Raw genomic sequence first — 10,076 nt, 5'->3', positions numbered from 1 at the left:
TCCCGTGTCCATGGCGGACACGGCGACGGCGGCGGCCGTGCGCGGAGAGGAGAGGGGCGCGGGGTGGGCCGGCGCCCGGCTGGGCTGCGGCCCGGTCGGGCGTCGCGCGTTTTTTTTAAATAAGTTCCACGGAAAATAATTCATAGAAAAATAAATAAAAATCAGAAAAATATAAAATAAATTTTCCCCGTCTAGTTAGAAAATTTAGAATAGGGTGAACATTGTTTTAACACAAAATAAATATTTTGAAAACATGCAATATTTTTAATGCAATAAAAATTGCAAATAAAATCCAAATAAATTCCAATAAATGATTTTAACATTTTTCCTCCGGTATTTCAATTATTTTGGAGAAGTCATATTTTCTCCTCTCGTTTATTTTTAGAATGAAATGTTTTTCCGGAGAGAAAATAATTAAAACCAAAATCCTCGTCTTATTATTTGATGAAAATCAAATATGAAAATTCGAGAAAAATCCCCAACTCTCTCCGAGGGTCCTTGAGTTGCTTAGGATTTATCGAGGATTTGTCAAAATGCAATAAATCATGATATGCAAAGATGATCTATGTATAACATACCCAATTGAAAATTTGGGATGTTACACCCCTTATGGCCCGACATCTTGAGCTGCAGATAGACATAACAGGGCCTTGCCATGAACTTAGCATAAGCCGGCCGTCCGAACAGGGCATGATACGGGCTATTGATTTTCACCACTTCAAAAGTCAATGTCTCTGATCTTGAATCATGCTCATCACCAAAAGCAACCTCCAGAGCTATCTTACCCACTGTATACGCCGATTTACCAGGCACCACACCATGGAAAACGGTGTTGGACGGTTTAAGATTTTTATCTATTAACCCCATGCGATGGAAGGTTTCATAATAAAGGATATTGATACTACTCCCTCCATCCATGAGTACCTTAGTGAACTTATAACCTCCAACCTGAGGTGCCACCACCAATGCTAGATGACCCGGATTATCAACCCGAGGCGGATGATCCTCTCGACTCCACACAATGGGTTGTTCAGACCAGCGTAAGTAATGGGGCACCGCCGGTTCAACGGAGTTTACTGCCCTTTTATGAAGCTTCTGATCACGCTTACACGGGCTAGTGGTGAAGACATGATACTGCCCACTGTTCAACTGCTTCGGGTTGCTCTGGTAACCCGACTGCTGCTGCTGCTGTTGATTCCCCTGGTGATTATAACCACCTTGGTTGCCTTGATTGCCTTGATTGCCATGTCCTCTTTGATTACCGTGAAATCCTGAACTAGAACTACTTCCACCATAACCCGGCCCATGAGATCCGGGGCCTGAACCGCCGGCCGGTCCATGATCATTCCAGAAAAAATCTGAATTTTTGAACTCCCGCATAATATAACGGCTTGTCCCGCGATCCGTGCTTTGGGCAGGGCTGGTTCAACAGGTAAGACAGGCGCTCCGGATTGGGACTTGGTTCTCCTCCACGCGGGGGCGGTTTACCCTTATGACGCTGACCATTACCCTGCGCATTGGTATTAGCCACAAAATCTAAACTGTTATCCGCCTTACGCTTAATCCTGTTTCCATGACCCGCCGGGTTATGCTGCTGCCCTTTGGTCATCCCGCCCTTCTTTCCCTTTCCTGTCTTGTCATCGTCAGATTCAAGGTCCTTGGTACTATCAGAGTCAGCATATTTCACCAAGTCTGCCATAAGAGTCCCCATGTCATTGCAGTGGCGTTTGAGCCGTCCCAACTTCAATTTCAGAGGTGTAAACCGGCAATTGCCTTCCAACGTTAAAACTGCTGTATCAGCATTGATGCAGTCTGATGAATGCAAAATTTCCAAAACCCGGCGCACCCAATGGGTTGTTGATTCTCCTTCCTCCTGGACACAGGCAGCCAAGTCCACAATTGACATGGGATGTTTGCACGTGTCTTTGAAATTCTGAATAAACCGGGCCCTTAACTCGGCCCATGACCCAATAGAGTTAGCTGGTAAGTTTTTCAACCAAGTGCGTGCCGTTCCTTCCAACATCATGGTGAAGTATTTAGCACACGCCGCATCATCCACATACAGCATCTCAATCGCCATCTCATAACTTTCAACCCATGACTCGGGGGATAAATCGGCAGTGTAATTTGACACTTTACGTGGGCCCTTGAAATCCTTGGGCAGCCGTACGTTGCGCAGCGCTGGGATGAGACACGGCACCCCCAACGAACTGGAGGTAACCCCTGGTTCCACCGAAGTTGTTGGATGAAACGGAGTAAGTTGGCGAGCTTCATGTTGTGCGGCCAACTCGGCCTCTCGACGTGCCCTAGCATGATCCACCACACCCTGAGCATCACCTCCACCACTTGCCGGGTTACGGCCACGAGGTGAATTACGATTCCGCGCACTGCTGTACACGGCCAGCTCATCCATATGCCTGCTGTAACTCCGGCTCGGGCGGGGAGTAGAATGAATCCTTTCGTCGCTGTATGAATAAGCCTGCTACTGAGTCAAGGCTGTCTGAAGGAGCTCTCTAGCCCGTCTCGTCTCCACTGCTATGGGAGACTCACCGTCGACTGGGAGGCCGCCAGTCGTGAAGCGGCTGCGACTATGTTATGCAAAGGGTTGGAGTAATGACCCGGGGGCATCCGCACGTGTTGGGATGGGATATTCTGAGGAGGGGGATCCATTGCGCGTGGCTGAACGGGCGTCCCCGTTCCAGGCGCTTCGACCCGGTTTACCACTGGCTGGTTGCTGGTTCCTGCTCCTGGCGTGTTGAAGAGATTCCTGGCATCATAAACCGGAGGCAGGTGAGATCAGTACCTCCTCCTCATGACATCATTCGATGCGTTTTGATCCAACATAAGCCGATAAGCCTGTGCATCTAACTCGGCCTCCTTCGCCGCCATCCTGATGTTTTCGGCGGCCAGGTCCACTTTGGCTTGGGCTATCTGATCCTTCACCTTCGCCACTTCTGCATTGTGTTGATCCTGATTCGCCGGGCTGACTTCAGCTGCTAGCAGTGCTGCCAAGGTGTCGAATAAATCGGACAAAACCTGAACCGGCGGTGGCGCAGGGCCTCCTGCCCCAGCTGTTGTCGCCGCTGCTGAACCAGAGATCATCGTCGCGATGGTCAAAGATTGTGGTGCTGACTGTGTAACGGCCATGAAGATCGCAACTCGGCTTGGCGGATCAAAGGGGTCCGGAGTACTGTCGCCATCGGAACAGGCCCCAAACCGGCCATCCTGCAACTGATACAATGACTCGGTCTCTCCAGTGGATGACTCGTCACCGGAGTAAACGATGGTTTCACCACCAGATCCCGATCTATCCTCAGATTCCACTCCGTGGATGACTCCCACGAAGGCACGCTTCATGGCCGGCTTAATCCGGGCGGATCTCGCACGCTGAGCCGTTTCGACGATGTCGGTGCAGATGTCCGGCTCAGGCCCGGTTCACCAATCTTGCCAATGAACACGTGAATGCCGCCGAAGGGACCCGATACCCGTACTTAATTGAGCCGGCCTCGGGGCCCTAGCCTGCGTCGTCGATGTAGAGCTTGCCGCGATGACTCTTGGTCATCTGGCCCACAGCGTATCCCTTGAGTCCTTCGAAGCTGCCCTCTAAGAACTCGAAACCATCGTGCGATAGCCCCACGATGGGCGCCAACTGTCGTGGTTTTGTCACGGCAGATGTCCTAGTGGAAGGACTTAGTTGTAGAGCCATCACAACGGGTTAGCTTAAAGGGGTTAAAGCGGACAAAGGATGCAGAGAGTTTATACTGGTTCGGCCCCTTGCAGTGAAGGTAAAGGCCTAATCCAGTTGTTGTGGAATTGCTAGGGTTTCGATGACCAGGGAGCGAATCCGCCATGCCTGGCTCGCGAGTTGTTGTTTGTTGTCCCTAAACCGCCGCCGGGTCGTCCTTTTATATACACAGGTTGACACCCGGCGGTTTACAGAATCCCGAGGCCGGCTCATAAACGTGTCCGGCTCGGTTTCTACCTTGCTTATCTTACAACACAAGTTACATATGATATGGCGATTTATGTCTACATGCCATAACCCGCCTCTGGGCCTTGGGCCTTCATGAAGCGCAACACTCCTTGTCTTCATGGGCTTCACATATAAGTAACTCATTATGGGGATAACCCGGCCTCTCCTAGCCGGTTTATACCCAGTAGTAATATCCCCAACACGCGCGGTGTTGCCGGACCATTCACTTTGAACGATTGTGTGCATCGCAAACGATTCTTCTGCTTTACGCGCACGGAATGAGTTTGATAATTCATATTTTGGTGGAAATTTCCGCGGGTACGTCATTGCATAATTTAACATCGCTTGCTAATTTGGGCACACAAAAGAGCGTACAGCAGATAGACCACACTTACTTAATCGAGCAATTTTAGTAACTACACAGAGCCAGTTGACCTAAACATTGCTCTAACAAAAGACCAACATTAAAAACAAAGCTTAAGTACGCATAATTAAAAATCCGCCGCCGCACCGGCCTATGCATCGCCGGTGTGAGATGAGACATCGATGACTTGTCCTGGCGACATTCCGCCGTTGGTGGACTCCGCGTCCCCCCTGCTGAAGTCGACCGCGTCCTCATCCTTGTCCTCGGCGCCGCCCTCAAGGTTGTATTACTCATAGTAGTGGTTGTGCCAGAGCTCGCGTTGGTACTCCACCGCCGATTCCTCGACAGACAGACTCTTCTCCACCTCGACCTCGGCCACGCGCAACTCCTCCTCCCGCGCGCTCCTTGATCTCCGCCGCCTCCTGCATCTCTAGCTCCCGCTCGGCGACCTCATGAGGAAGCAGGTGCTCCATGGCCACCGCCGCCTTTTCAGATGTGGGTTGCATGCTGGAGCCCGAGGTGGCCTGTAATATCTTGGCGTGTGCATCCTCGATCTTGGCGTGGATGGCCTCGACCCGGGCCAGGGCGACATCAGCGGCACGGACGGCTGCTTGAGCACTCTCGGCGTTTGCAGCCGCCGTCGCAGCAGCAGCTGCAGCCATCTCGGCTGCTGCAGCTGCCCTGTCGGCTGCTGCGGACGCCCTCTCGGCAGAAGCGGCCGCGCTCAATGCGGATGCGGCAGCACTCTCGGCGTAGGCGGCCGCGCTCAATGCGGATGCGACGGCACTCTCGGCGTAGGCGGCCGCGCTCTCGGCACAGGTGGCGGCGCTCGGGGGGGGGGGGCGCGGCCATCGTACGGGCCTTCACGAAGCGTTTCCACGGTGTCATCTTTGCAAGAAGGGGGTGCGGGAATGGGGATCGGGATTCGTGGATTTTGGGTTGCCGGCACTAGAGCAGACAAGCCGGCGAAGCTTAAGGAGGGAGACTTAAATAGACCCAGATATTTTCATCGCAAACGGTTCCTAGAAAACAACGGTGTGTGATGTTGTAGATATTTCTTATTAGCTGTGAAAGACGAATTTGGAATAAAGTGCCAACGGATTGTGTTTTAAATAAACAAGAAATTTTGTAGTACTAATACAACTGTCATGTCAAATTTTGGAAAATTTCAGGGGTCATTTGACCTTCTAAGACATTTAAGTGATTTTCTAGCCATTTAATGACCGTAATTGAAATTTGAACTACATGTACATGCAACAACTAACCATAACGGTTTGAAAACTCATATTTCGTGTACTTGTGTGCGATTTAATTCCATGTGCAGTAAATTGGAAGGAATTTTCAAACATATTGGTCTAACGGCTATGACACAATTAAGCATGGAGTTACATGGCATTTTAATTCTGAAAAAAAATCAGAAACACATGAAACCTTGGTTGATATAATGTCATGCCACCAAGATGGTGTGGTAAAAAAATTGGCATGTTTGACCAAAGTTTGGACACACACCCCTCACAAACCGGAGCAACTCACTAGAAGGCTCGTGGTTCCGAGAGGGAACAATGCATGTTTGATGACGAACGGGAGATAGCTTCCTCTTACGGCCTTCAAATTTTTTTCTACGTCTAACGTGCACTACTACAACTGTAATGTGAAATTTTTGAAAATTCTAGGGTCATTTGACCTTTTAAAGACATTTAAGTGATTTTCTAGCCATTTAATGACCGTAATTACAATTTGAACTACATCTACATGCAACGCGTAACCAAAACGGTTTGAAAAATCATATTTGTGTACTTGTGTGTGAGTTAATTCCATGTGCAGTAAACTAGAAGGAATTTTCAAACATATTTGTATCACGACATGGACACATATGCATGAATACGTATACATGGAGTGGCATGGCATTTTAATTCCAAAAAAATCAGAAACACATGAAATCTTGGTTGATGTAATGTCATGCCACCAAGATGATGTGGTAAAGAATGTCATGTTTGACGAAAGTTTGGACACACACCCCTCACAAACTGGAGCAACTCGAAAGAAGGTTCGTGGTTCCGAGAGGGAACAATGCATGTTTGACGACGAACGGGAGATAGCTTCCTCTTACGGCCTTCAATTTTTTCTACGTCTAACGTGCACTACTACAACTATAATGTGAAATTTTTGAAAATTCTAGGGGTCATTTGACCTTTTAAGGACATTTAAGTGATTTTCCAACCATTTAATGACCGTAATTCAAATTTGAACTACATCTACATGCAACGCCTAACCAAAATGGTTTGAAAAATCATATATGTCTACTTGTGTGCGAGTTAATTCCATGTGCAGTAAATTAGAAGGAATTTTCAAACATATTGGTCTCACGACATGGACACATGCATACGTATGCATGGAGTGACATGGCATTTCAATTCAAAAAAATAGAAAAATGATCAAAAACACATGAAACCTTGGTTGATGTAATGTCATGCCACCAAGATGATGTGGTAAAGAAATTGGCATGTTTGACGAACGTTTGGACACACACCCCTCACAAACCGGAGCAACTCGCTAGAAGGTTCATGGTTCCGAGAGGGAATAATGCATGTTTGATGACGAACGGGAGATAGCTTCCTCTTACGGCCTTCAAATTTTTTCCTACGTTTAACATGCACTAATACAACTGTCATGTGAAAATTTGGTAAATTTCAGGGGTCATTTGACCTTTTAAAGACATTTAAGCGATTTTCTAACCATTTAATGACCGTAATTCAAATTTAAACTACATCTACATGCAACGCCTAACCATAATAGTTTGAAAAATAATATTTTTGTGTACTTGTGTGCGAGTTAATTCCATGTGTAGTAAATTAGAAGGAATTTTCAAACATATTGGTGTCAAGGCATGGGCACATGCATGGAGTGCATGACATGGCATTTTAATTCCAAAAAATTAAAAAATGATCAGAAAAACATGAAACCTTGCTTGATTTAATGTCATGCCACCAAGATGACGTGGTAAAGAAATTGGCATGTTTGACGAAAGTTTGGACTCACACCCCTCACAAACCGGAGCAACTCGCAAGAAGGTTCGTGGTTCCGAGAGGGAACAATGCATGTTTGATGACGAACGGGAGATAGCTTCCTCTTACGGCCTTCAAATTTTTTCTACGTGTAACGTGCACTACTACAACTCTAATGTGAAATTTTGGAAAATTCAAGGGGTCATTTGACCTTTCAAAGACATTTAAGTGATTTTCTAACCATTTAATGACCGTAATTCAAATTTGAACTACATCTACATGCAACGCCTAACCAAAACGGTTTGAAAAATCATATCTGTGTACTTGTGTGCGAGTTAATTCCATGTGCAGTAAATTAGAAGGAATTTTCAAACATATTGGTCTCACGACATGGACACATGCATACGTATGCATGGAGTGACATGGCATTTTAATTCAAAAAAATAGAAAAATGATCAGAAACACATGAAACTTTGGTTGGTGTAATGTCGTGCCACCAAGATGATGTGGTAAAGAAATTGGCATGTTTGACGAACATTTGGACACACGCCCACACAAACTGGAGCAACTCGCTAGAAGGTTCGTGGTTCTGAGAGGGAACAATGCATGTTTGATGACGAACGTGAGATAGCTTCCTCTTATGGCCTTCAAATTTTTTCCTATGTTTAACGTGCAACTGTCATGTGAAAATTTGGTAAATTTCAGGGGTCATTTGACCTTCTAAAGACATTAAGTGATTTTCTAACCATTTAATGACCGTAATTCAAATTTGAACTACATCTACATGCAATGCCTAACCAAAACGGTTTGAAAAATCATATTTTTGTGTACTTGTGTGCGAGTTAATTCCATGTGCAGTAAATTCGAAGAATTTTCAAACATATTGGTGTTAAGGCATGGGCAGATGCATGGAGTGCATGCCATGGCATTTTAATTCCAAAAAATTAAAAAATGATCAGAAAAACATGAAACCTTGCTTGATTTAATTTCATGTCACCAAGATGATGTGGTAAAAAAATTGGCCTGTTTGACGAAAGTTTGGACTCACACCCCTCACAAACCGGAGCAACTCAATAGAAGGTTCGTGGTTTCGAGAGGGAACAATGCATGTTTGCTGACGGACGGGAGATAGCTTCCTCTTACGGCCTTCACATTTTTTCCTAAGTTTAACATGCACTAATACAACTGTCATGTGAAAATTTGGAATTTTTCAGGGGTCATTTGACCTTTTAAAGACATTTAAGTGATTTTCTAACCATTTAATGACCGTAATTCAAATTTGAACTACATCTACATGCAACACCTAACCAAAACAGTTTGAAAAATCATATTTTTTATGTACTTGTGTGCGAGTTAAAAAATCATTAGAAGATGTAAATATCTGGTGTTCAAAGAAGAAAATGTAAAGATCTGGCAAGACAACCGGCTGAAGGAAATATGCTCTAGAGGCAATAATAAAGTTGTTATTTATATTTCCTTATATCATGATAAATGTTTATTATTCATACTAGAATTGTATTAACCGGAAACTTATTACATGTGTGAATACATAGACAAACAAAGTGTCACTAGTATGCCTCTACTTGACTAGCTCGTTGAATCAAGGATGGTTAAGTTTCCTAGCCATAGACATGAGTTGTCATTTGATTAACGGGATCACATCATTAGGAGAATGATGTGATTGACTTGACCCATTCCGTTAGCTTAGCACTTGATCATTTAGTATGTTGATATTGCTTTCTTCATGACTTATACATGTTCCTATGACTATGAGATTATGCAACTCCCGTTTACCGGAGGAACACTTTGTGTGCTACCAAACGTCACAACGTAACTGGGTGATTATAAAGGTGCTCTACAGGTGTCTCCGAAGGTACTTGTTGAGTTGGCGTATTTCGAGATTAGGATTTGTCACTCCGATTGTCGGAGAGGTATCTCTGGGCCCACTCGGTAATACACATCACTATAAGCCTTGCAAGCATTGTAACTAATGAGTTAGTTGCGGGACGATGTATTACCGAACGAGTAAAGAGACTTGCCGGTAACGAGATTGAACTAGGTATTGAGATACCGACGATCGAACCTCGGGCAAGTAACATACGGATGACAAAGGGAACAACGTATGTTGTTATGCGGTTTGACCTATAAAGATCTTCGTAGAATATGTGGGAGTCAATATGAGCATCCAGGTTCCGCTATTGGTTATTGACCGGAGACGTGTCTCAGTCATGTCTACATAGTTCTCGAACCCGTAGGGTCCGCACGCTTAAAGTTCGGTGACGATCGATATTATGAGTTTTTGTGTTTTGATGTACCGAAGGTAGTTCAGAGTCCTGGATATGATCACGGACATGACGAGGAGTCTCGAAATGGTCGAGACGTAAAGATCGATATATTGGACGACTATATTCGGACACCGGAAGTGTTCCGGGTGATTTCGGAGAAAACCGGAGTGCCGGAGGGGTTACCGGAACCCCCCGGGGAAGTATTGGGCCTTAGTGGGCCTGAGGGGAGAGAGAGGGCAGCAGCCCAGGAGGTGGCACGCCCCCTCCCATGAGGAGTCCGAATTGGACTAGGGGAGGGGGGCGCGGCCCCTCTTTCCCTCTCCCTTTCCTTCTCTTTCCTTCCTTTCCCTCTTCCTAGTTGGACTAGGAAAGGATGAATACTCTTCCTAGTAGGAAGAGGATTCCTACTCTCCTTGGGGTGCACAAAGGCTGGCCGGCCTCCCCCCTTG

Source organism: Triticum aestivum, chromosome 4D (assembly GCF_018294505.1).
Source record: "Triticum aestivum cultivar Chinese Spring chromosome 4D, IWGSC CS RefSeq v2.1, whole genome shotgun sequence".
NCBI classification, from domain to species: domain Eukaryota; kingdom Viridiplantae; phylum Streptophyta; class Magnoliopsida; order Poales; family Poaceae; genus Triticum; species Triticum aestivum.
Note: the sequence above shows the minus strand (reverse complement) of the source record.